The following is a 10,364-nucleotide window of genomic DNA, read 5'->3' as shown; positions in this document are numbered from 1 at the left end:
TGGAAGTAAATTTGTGTCTAGTTATTATTTGACTCATCAAGCAAGTCATTCATCCAACCAAGCTAGGAGAAAACTTGATTTTCCCAAGGTCACTTTAGAGGTGCATCAATTCTCCCGAGGCAACTATATTTTTGACATTTCTCTAAAACCATGACACCTGTATAAAAAGTGAAGGATGTTTTTCTTCCTTGGGATATTGTGGACAAAAAACTCTCTCATTTTTCGAAAATTCATATTTTCTTTCTCAGAAACATCATTGAAGTAAAACCTTTCCCGATGTGTGGAATAGGCGATTTGTCGAAATGAAGCGAAATGAAGGGGATAAGGGGCTTATAAATTCTTGAGAAAATTTTGGGAAGTAGGGAGGGATGCTAGGAAGTAGAGGAAAGTGGAATTTCAAATATTTAGTGAGGAGAGGAGGTCCAAAAGGGAAAAACACAGGCCTAGCCTAGAAAATTGTTAAGTTGTAGCAAGAAACTAGGGTTTGTGCAAAAATGAGGAATTCGGGGGATCTCAATGATGGGAAGTGTTTAATAAGGTACATTAAGGATAGAGGAAGGTGTATGAACATCTAGATACAAGTTTTTCTGATGATTTGACAATCCAAGAGAAATTTCCTTCAAAACCCTAGGAGAGGAAAATGAACCTTACCTGGGCACAACTGAATCATGAACAAGGTGTAAAATGACCCATTGGAACCTGACATGATGATGAAAACCCTCTGAATGATGGTAGACTCAGTTGAATGGTGACATGGAATGACATTTGGACAACTTTGAAAGGAGTGAAAGCAAACCCTAGACCTCATACCTAGTGACCAAATTTTGCTTGAAGATTCACTGAAATGACAAAATTTGACCTTGACACCTTAAAATCACTTTGTAAGAGCATGTTTGATCACTAGAGGAAGGCTTCAAATACTGACACTAACATGTTGTAACAAGCATGCAATGTTGATTTGGGAGAAGTTAACTTGGTCTCCAAGATTGGGATAATGGTGAAGTGTTTCATCTTTTGGAAAAGAGTCCTAATGGTTTTGAAGTGTTTCATCTTTTTATACATGCTTGTCTTGAAGGGTCATTTGTTTTAAGGCATGTTTTGTGGGCTTGTTTTCTAGTTCATCATTTGTATGCAGATGTAAGACATGTGGAGGTGTTCACAAGGTCTGAAATCTGTTTCTTTTGTGAAGTAGGAGTTTAGGCCATCCAGTTGTTGTTTGCGTTTCTGTTGTTGTTAACAGTTGTTGTTGACAACTTGTCAAATAGGTACAAATGAAAGTTTTGTGGAGAAAATGTACTTCACATTTGTTTGACCCACCTTGGATTAATGATCAAGGCAGAAAAGTTCAAACTACCTTCTATGACCATCTCCACAGGTGTTTTGCAAGAAGGCAAGGAGGAAGGCAGTTCTTCCCAGAAGGACCAGCACATCTAGGAAGGAAAGTGGTTAGAGACTTGGTTCAGAGGCACCATGCAAGGGCAAGTGTGTGGAGGCTAAAAGAAGAGGGTGTTGTTACTCTCATTTACTGTTCAGATCAGTATATTAGTCTTTTGGAGACCAAAATCTCTTTTAGTGGGAAGGTGTGATCCAAAATGGATTTTGGATAGACTCCTAAGTCTAAGTGTTCCTCACAGAGGAAAATGAAAGGCCTAGGAAGTTCCTAGAAATAGCCCCATTGTAGAGATCATCTCATTCTGAATCTACTACAACTTGAATGGGAAAAAATGGACTTAGGATGCAGAAGTTATCGCAGAAAGAAGATGCCCATTGTTCTTCAGAAAAAGAGGCAAAATCCCCTAAAATGGGAAAAAAACCCTTATAAAGGGAAATCGCAGCAGAGGGGGTCCAAAGACAGACTTAAGCGAAAAGGAGAGAAACCCCCGATTACCGATCTCTGATATATCAGGTCGGAGATAGGCCTATGTTCGATGGCGGGACCCTAGGCTGAGCGATATTGCGATCGTCGATATCGGTGGATTAGTGTCGCAAATGCCATGAGTAAAGGGACGGACCCCCGAGCCCATGCGACTTGCAATTGTGATATATCGCATCACAATGTCGCGTCGCAGCGATGTAAAGGGGCGATAACACCAGACCCGATGGACTCTATTGTTGCAATTCAATAACATTTGAGTTCCGCCATAAAGGGGATTTCCCGTGTATTAACACTTTTCGATGTAAGAACTGAAATACAAAGGAAATATGCCTGGAGTGATCAAATCAGACCCAAAGGGAAATTATAGGCATGAGACATAAAACTTGAGTTCTGATAAGGCGGGATTTCGGGCAGGCCTTAGGCGGAAAGCGGTATTTGGCTGGCTCCACCTGAACCCACACACCGGTCGACACGTGGCTGGTGGAGGAGAGAGGAAAACCGCCTTTTCGAGCAGGTAACCTCCCTATTCCTAAGCCGCCTGAAATTAGATATCGACCATTGATCGGAGATCCCACAGATCGATGGTGGGGATTGTGAAAGCAACCCAAGGTGGACCTAATGTGATTTTAGGGCGATTGCGCTAATATTTCAAGTCCGATAAAAAGGATTTTGTCAAGTTTTTCATATATTTCTTGTGTATTTGGGATTTTACCCAATATGTTAATGCAACACAATATAATGCCTAATGGCGGACCCAATAGGAATTTAGGGGCGATTGAATGGGATTTCATGTCCGAAAATCATGCCCGATAGTGTATTTTGCAGACATTCTCTGTGTGATGGGATTTTCTCATTTTTTCGGGTTTTTGCCTATGAAACAGCCCCGACTCCTTCTGTAACTACTCCTAATCATCATGCCATGCTACAATAGGCCTTTTTACAGGCAATGATTCATTTTGAAGCCACGGAGCCGCAGAGCCAGGTTGCCAGTCTAACTGAAAAGGAGCAGAGAAGCCACAGAGTCGCAGAGGGATAATAATGTAGAGAAGTAGCTGGGGTAGCCGATGTTGAAAATGCAACAAGATGATGAAGCTTAGTGAAAACAAGTCACCTTCACTAAGTGGGCCCGTGAGCTATTTTTGGCGCAAAGTCTATTTTTAGACTATGTCTATTTTTAGACATATGGATCATGGTCTATGAGTTGCAGGATGATATTTGTGGATGATTGGTCATGTTGGTAAAAATAGATGGACTTCTATTTTTAGACATATGGGTGGAGTCTATTTTTATACTGCTAGTCTAAAAATAGAACAGTCGAATATTATTAGCTCTTAATAATATTTGGACTATAAACATTATCTTATCCTCTTGCAACACTTTAGTTCGAGCTACGGATGTGGCACATGCAACTGCCAGAAGGAAATATGCTTTTCTTATGGGTTAGTTGAGCTATTGCATGATGGACTTCAGTTAGAACTCAAGTAATTGAGTTTGGTGGAGTTGATTGAAGAGTTGATGGAGTTGTGTTCAGTTTGACTTAGTTGAACTAGTTGTATTTAGTCTAACTGCCAAATACACTAGTGATGAGTGATCTGAATTAATTGTTAATTAATTCACTAATTATTAACTCACAAATAAACTAAAGAATACATTAGTTAACTCAGTGCATGGACAGTTCAGTGGAGATAGGTGTTAGAGGTGGTGAGACTACTATCATTTGTCACTATAGTTGTGCATGAGATTTGCACAATCAGTGATTGAGATTGCCAATGAGGATTTCGCAGTACAAGCCAAGGAAAATGAGCTTGGATCATTCCTATTCTCACATTGGATTGCGCAGTAGAGGCAGGTAAACAGTGGAGGAGAGTTGAACCTGTGACTTGATTCAGATTTGAGCTAGTTTGTGTGTAGCAGGTGGAGATAGTACTGAGTACTTGTGAGGAGTATTGTACTATGTATTGTTACATGTTCTTTATCATTATAATATATAGATAGTTGGGGGTTTTCAGCTGTATGCTTTCCCGAGTACATACTGTGTTGATATGTGTGATTGATGTTTCAATGTGCGCACGTGATTGTTTCTTGATTTCGCAAAATTGATGATCAACGTAGAGGAGGTTATGTATTATGCATGTAATCTTTGTGAATAAGTGTTATATTATTCAAAACTTCTACATGGTATCAGAGCAGAGTTGATCATAAGATCTATTATTCAGAAAGTCTTTATATTTTATTTCTTCAGGCAGAGTCTGTAATCAGGCCAGGTAGCGTTTGGATTCATCCTTCTTTTGGAAGGTGAGATATCCGGTAAAAGCCCACATAGTCAATATTTGCACGAGAAATAATTTGTTCTCATGAATTTTAGATCAGAAGTGGTTGAGTTTTGAGCTGGTGGAATTCGAATTTGCAGTAGCGTTTTCTTGGTGTCAAAGTTGAAATGTCTTTCAATGAATTGCGATTGGACTATGCCCTTGAAGGCAGCTCGAATTATATTGCATGGAAAGATAGGATGGAGGCGGTGTTAGATGACAATGGGTTGAAGGAGTTCATAGAGGTTGAGGTCCCAAAGCCTACTGATGCTGCTCACGTTGAGGCTTGGCAAAAGAAGACAGCAAAGTGTCGAAGGATTCTGTTGGAGGGCATGAAGGATCACATTGTATCCAACCTGCATGGAAAGACTTCTCCATACTTGATGTGGAAATCGTTGACAGATTTATTCCAAAGCAAGAGTGATCAGAGGAAGTTGGCGCTCAAGGATAAACTCGGAAACATTAAGTGTGAGAAAGGAGATAGTATGCCCAAGTATCTCATGAAGTTCACTCAATGCCAGGATGAGCTGGGAAGTGTGGGGGTGACTATCGATGATGAAGACTTGGTGAGCTTGGCTCTCTTTGGTCTTCCGAAGAGTTGGCATTCCTATCAGGACTCTGTCAATGGTCGGGAGAAATTGCCAGGATGGGGGAGACTTTGGTCAGATCTTGTGCAAGAGGAGATCAGGTAGAATACCAGGGATGGATCTTCATCAAAGGCATCTGATGAAGAAAATTGCGCTTTGGCTACCAAAGCAAAGAAGGGGAAGGAGAAGGGTTCTCTTTTCGAATCCAATTCTTCCAATGATGGGAAGAAGGTTGACAAATAGAAAGTGTGATGCTTTCATTGTCATGAGGTGGGCCATTATGCTGCAAATTGTCCACGGAGGAAATCCAAGAAGGGATCCAGGGAAGGATCTGAAGGTGAGGCACTTGCTTCATAGATTGAGTTGGATTTCACACTCTTTGAATGCATGGTTTCATCCATGGTGGGAAGTGGTTGGTTTCTTGACAGTGGAGGTTCTTTCCACATGACCGGTGAGAAGAGTTTGTTCAGTACTTTGGAGGAGAAAGATCTCCAGATACTCATAGCGATGGGTAATGATGAGAAGTATAGTGTCTCAGGTGTAGGCACGGTTATTTTTCAGAGGGAGCATGGAGCTCGCCTTACCTTGACTGATGTCAAGTATGTACCAGGAAGACAGGGGCTATGATGTAGTCTTCAGTAAGGGAAAGGTTTTCCTTGGACACATCATCACTAGACAGGTGAAGCAGATTGGTTCACGGGTCAAGAACCTATATGCTCTTGAGGTTCAAGATGCATGCAAAGCCTTGAGCAGTGAGGCAACTGATGGAGACTTGGTGGTTGAGAGGGAGCGTATATTACCTGTCAACATGCAGAGTCAGAAGAAGTCTCAAACGATTGTGGAGGAGCCACGATTGGTGCAACAGCTTCAGGAGGTTGTGGAGAAGCCACAACAAGGGAAGCTGAGAGGAGATCGAGTAGAGACATCTACTCATGAAGAGACCTCCAGTAGGGGGAAACTTCGAGCCAGGTGGGTTGAGGGATCACATGCAGCCATACCTCCAGCTAGGAGGTGGGACGATATAGAGTGATCGTCTCAAGGAGTAGGGGCAGGATCCTTGAGGTACCCAACCTCTTAGATGAGACCTTGCTACAGGAGCCCCGATGTGGAGTAGCAGGAACTGATTGATTGGGTAGAGACAGATGTGGATGGAGCAGCAGAGAGAGTGACAGTGTAGGGAATCCCAGGACAGCACATAGCTAGCAGGCTGCAACAATGTGAGAGGCACAAGTGGTTTGCACAGTGCTAGGTGGCACAGAGAAGTGTGCAATGGTGCGAGATGCATGGAGATGTTGCAGTAGCATAGATGTTAGAGAGGGAGCACTTTTCAGCAGCAGGTAGAGCTTCAGCATCAGAGTATGTTCCTAGCCCAACGGAGTGGTCAGTTGGGAGTGTTTTTGTTCCAAGTGTTGTTGGAGCAAGTGGACCGGGCAAATGTGTTGCATGCAGAACATTCCAGAGTTGCAGGATAGGGGTTGCAGATAATACATATCTTGTTGAGAGGGAGTGTTGAAAATGCAACAAGATGATGGAGCTTAGTGAAAACAAGTTGCCTTCACTAAGTGGGCCCGCAGGTTATTTTTGGCGCAAAGTCTATTTTTAGACTATGTTTATTTTTAGACATATGGATCATGGTCTATGAGTTGCAGGATGCTATTTGTGGATTATTGGTCATGTTGGTAAAAATAGATGGACTTCTATTTTTAGACATATGGGCGGAGTCTATTTTTAGACTGTCAGTCTAAAAATAGAACAGTCGAATATTATTAGCTCTTAATAATATTTGGACTATAGACATTATCTTATCCTCTTGTAGCACTTCAGTTCGAGCTACGAATGTGGCACATGCAACTGCCAGAAGGAAATAAGCTTTTCTTATGGGTTAGTTGAGCTATTGCATGATGGACTTCAGTTAGAACTCAAGTAATTGAGTTTGGTGTAGTTGATTGAAGAGTTGATGGAGTTGTGTTCAGTTTGACTTAGTTGAACTAGTTGTATTTAGTCTAACTGCCAAATACACTAGTGATGAGTGATGTGAATTAATTGTTAATTAATTCACTAATTATTAACTCATAAATCAACTAAAGAATACATTAGTTAACTCAGTGCATGGACAGTTCAGTGGAGACAGGTGTTAGAGGTGGTGAGACTACTATCAGTTGTGACTATAGCTGTGCATGAGATTTACACAATCAGTGATTGAGATTGCCAATGAGGATTGCACAGTACAAGCCTAGGAAAATGAGCTTGGATCATTCCTATTCTCACATTGGATTGCGCAGTAGAGGCAGGAAAACAGTGGATGAGATTTGAACCTGTGACTTGATTCAGATCTGAGCTAGTTTGTGTGTAGCAGGTGGAGATAGTACTGAGTACTTGTGAGGAGTATTGTACTATGTATTGTTACATGTTCTTTATCATTATTATATACAGATAGTTGGGGGTTTTCATCTGTATTCTTTCCCCAGTACATACTGTGTTGATATGTGTGATTGATGTTTCAATGTGCGCATGCGATTGTTTCTTAATTCTGCAAAATTGATGATCAACGTAGAGGAGGTTATGTATTCTGCATGCATTCCGCAAATAGTGTATAATCAAGATAATCTCTATGAATAAGTATTATATTATTCAAAATTTCTACAGTCTAAAAGCCGGAAAAGTACCTCAAAGGAGGCAGAGAGCTCAATGGAGATCAAGTAGAAGCAAAAGGAGGAGAGACAGAAAAAAGTTGATACACAGAGCAGCTGAGGGAGTCTTTGGGGTCACTTGGAGGTCAAGTGAAAAGCCAGGGATTTGAAAGTTGCAGAAAACCAAAGCCAGAGCCAAAGAAGCCAGAGTAGAAGAGCCAAAGTTGAAGAGCCAGAGCCAAAGCCAAGAGCCAGAGCTAAGAGCGAGAGCCAGAGCCGAGGGCCAAAGCCAGAGCTAAGAGCCAGAAAGCTGAGAGCTTCAAGAGCTAGGGATAAAATGGTGTCTAAACCCATTGTTTCTGTGTAAAACAGTGGAGTTGAGCCAAGAGCTTGTAAAAAGGACTTTTCCATAATCCCAGAGAGCCTAGTTGAGTTGACTAGAGCTCAAGGAGACATAGCCCAAGAGTTTTGGGTGAACTCCAAATTAATATTGTTTTTCTGTGTGTGTGTTTTATTACTGCATTGTACCAGCTATTTTATTTGTTGTTATATGTTTTATATCATTTCAAGAAAATAAAGTTAAACACACAAACAGTTTAAAAACAAACACCAACATACACCTTATTTTCAAGCACATGTAGCAACCAGTTACAATCCTGTAGTAGCTATGTGCAATCCTATAGTATTAAACTATATTCCTATAGTACCTATTTTTTGGCTTTGTAGCACCTTTGTAGAGCTTAGGGGACCCCTGGTGGTAGCTAGCTCAAATTTCATAGTGGGCTTCTCTTACCATTTTTGGGAATGAACTCTTGGTACAAATGAAGTTCAGGCTCACCCTTTATTCCTTTTGTGTTTTGGTGGTGGATTCAGCATGTTGTATGAGTTGCCCCCCACCTACCACCTTTTTAACTTCTCCAGTTGGACCACTCCTTGAAATTATCACCCTTCCCTTTTTTTTGTTTTCTCCACGTTGCATGAGAGAGGCAGTTCACTTTCACTTAATTGTTCGAAGGTGGCTGAGACTACTGGCCACCTTCAACCGACAAAAACCTCTCTCCTCATACATTTTAGACATTTTCAAACTATTATGCACTCAAAGGAAGAAGTGAGGAGTTTCACACCTATGCCTACCTGATGGTATCTGACTGCTTTGATGCCTACATGCTTATTGAGAAATGGTGGTTGATCTGCTGACTATTTGAGGTGCCACTTTTGGTACTGATTGCTCCATGCTTTGGCTCTAATATGGAAGATTTTTTTTTCTTTTTTCATTTATATATTTTTTATATTTACTGATTGAGCATTGCCACTGTAGGTTATGCTAATGGTGGATCAAGTTGTTTCTATTAGAGTTGAATAGTGCCCCTGTAGCAGCCTTGTAGAAGCTTTATGGTTTTCAAATATCAAGGAGATGATCCCTCAATGCTTCATGATGGTCAATTATTCATTTCGGTGCTTCCAAGTGCTTTTTATTGTGGTCTTGTAGGGTTGTGTAGACTGTTATAAGATTGGATTCTTTCTTGTAGAAGTCACAAAGACCCCCCTATGATCACAATAACCTTCATACAATGCATCAAAAAACTTTGATAATTCATGTTAAGCTCATGGACAAGGATCAAAAGCTTTGGTTGTGATGAAAATAATGAAAGGAGTGGTAAAAATGGGTCTTTTTTATGGACATAGATGGTTATTTGGGTGGATAAGTGGCTAAATAATGTGGATGATGGGTGATTGTGGTGTAGTGGACCTTTCCTTTCATTCCTCCATGGAAAAAATAGGATCAAAACCCTTTCTATATGCCAATCACAATACTATAGAAAATATGGAAAATCTTGTAGCATTTCAAGACATTCCTATAGAACTTTAGGATTGAAGCATAATTGAGTGAGATAGGTTTCCTGATGATGGAGGAACTTGGGGAGGTTGATGGAATGATGAAGGATATGCAGATGGCTAGTCTTGGAGGGTGAAAAAGTGAATTGTGGAGGCTATTTACTTTGATTGTTGTCCTTCTTTGGCCATGGATGGAACCCTACAAAAACATGTTAGCAATACTAATGTAAAGGCTCCCTTGCTTTTCCTTTATTATTTGTTTTTTTTCTCACCTTTCCTTCTTTTTCTTTTTTTTTTTTCTCTTTTTTCTTAAGACTTGCACGCTGTCTCAAAAGAGGTTTTCAACCTATAGGAATACTCCAGGTTCCTCAAAGGAGGTTTTCACCTGGGGATGTTTTCATTTATTATTATTTTTTTTACTCTTGAACTACCTCATAGAGGTTTTTAGCCCTAGAGTTGGTTTCAAGTGCCTCATGGAGTTTTTTAGCCCAATCACCCTCTTAGAAGGTCATTTCCCTAATGTTTTCATCATGCCAAATCTTCCTCTGCAGTTGTACCACCTCAGTGTATATCAAAGCTTGCAATCTGAACTCATCGAAACCATTGAGTTGGATAAGCCTTTCTTGCTGAGTTGTAGTGATGTATAAATCCAATTGTACTTCCATTATTACAGTGTTATACTCAAACTCAACGAACAACATAGCCTTCTTTCCATAAACCAACTCAAACAGGGTGAATCCAATGGTGGTTTTCCAAGTGGTATTATAGGCCCAAGTGGCCTCTACAAGTTGGGTTGCCCAATCCTTTTTGCTATTTCTGACAACTTTAGTCAAGATGTTCTCCAAAGCTCTATTTGTGACCTCCACCTTCCCATTTTATTCAAGATGATAGGCAATGGATTTTTTTGTTTTTTATGTGATGTTACTCCATGATGACGTCAATTAGATTTGAATTAAATTGAGCTCCTCGATTAGTGACCGTCTCCCTTGGAAATCTAAACTTATAAAAGATATTTTCCCTTAGAAATCATGCCACTTTCTACTTGGTTATTGCCTTTACTTATTTGATTCAACCCACTTTATGAAGTAATCAATGCACATAATGACGTATCTCTTTTGTCTTGATG

The sequence above is a fragment of the Pinus tabuliformis genome, chromosome X (assembly GCF_031772625.1).
Source record: "Pinus tabuliformis cultivar Carrire ecotype Pingquan chromosome X, CPIR1, whole genome shotgun sequence".
In the NCBI taxonomy this organism is placed as follows: Eukaryota; Viridiplantae; Streptophyta; class Pinopsida; order Pinales; family Pinaceae; genus Pinus; species Pinus tabuliformis.
The sequence above is the reverse complement of the archived record's forward strand: the minus strand, read 5'-3'. Positions refer to the sequence as shown.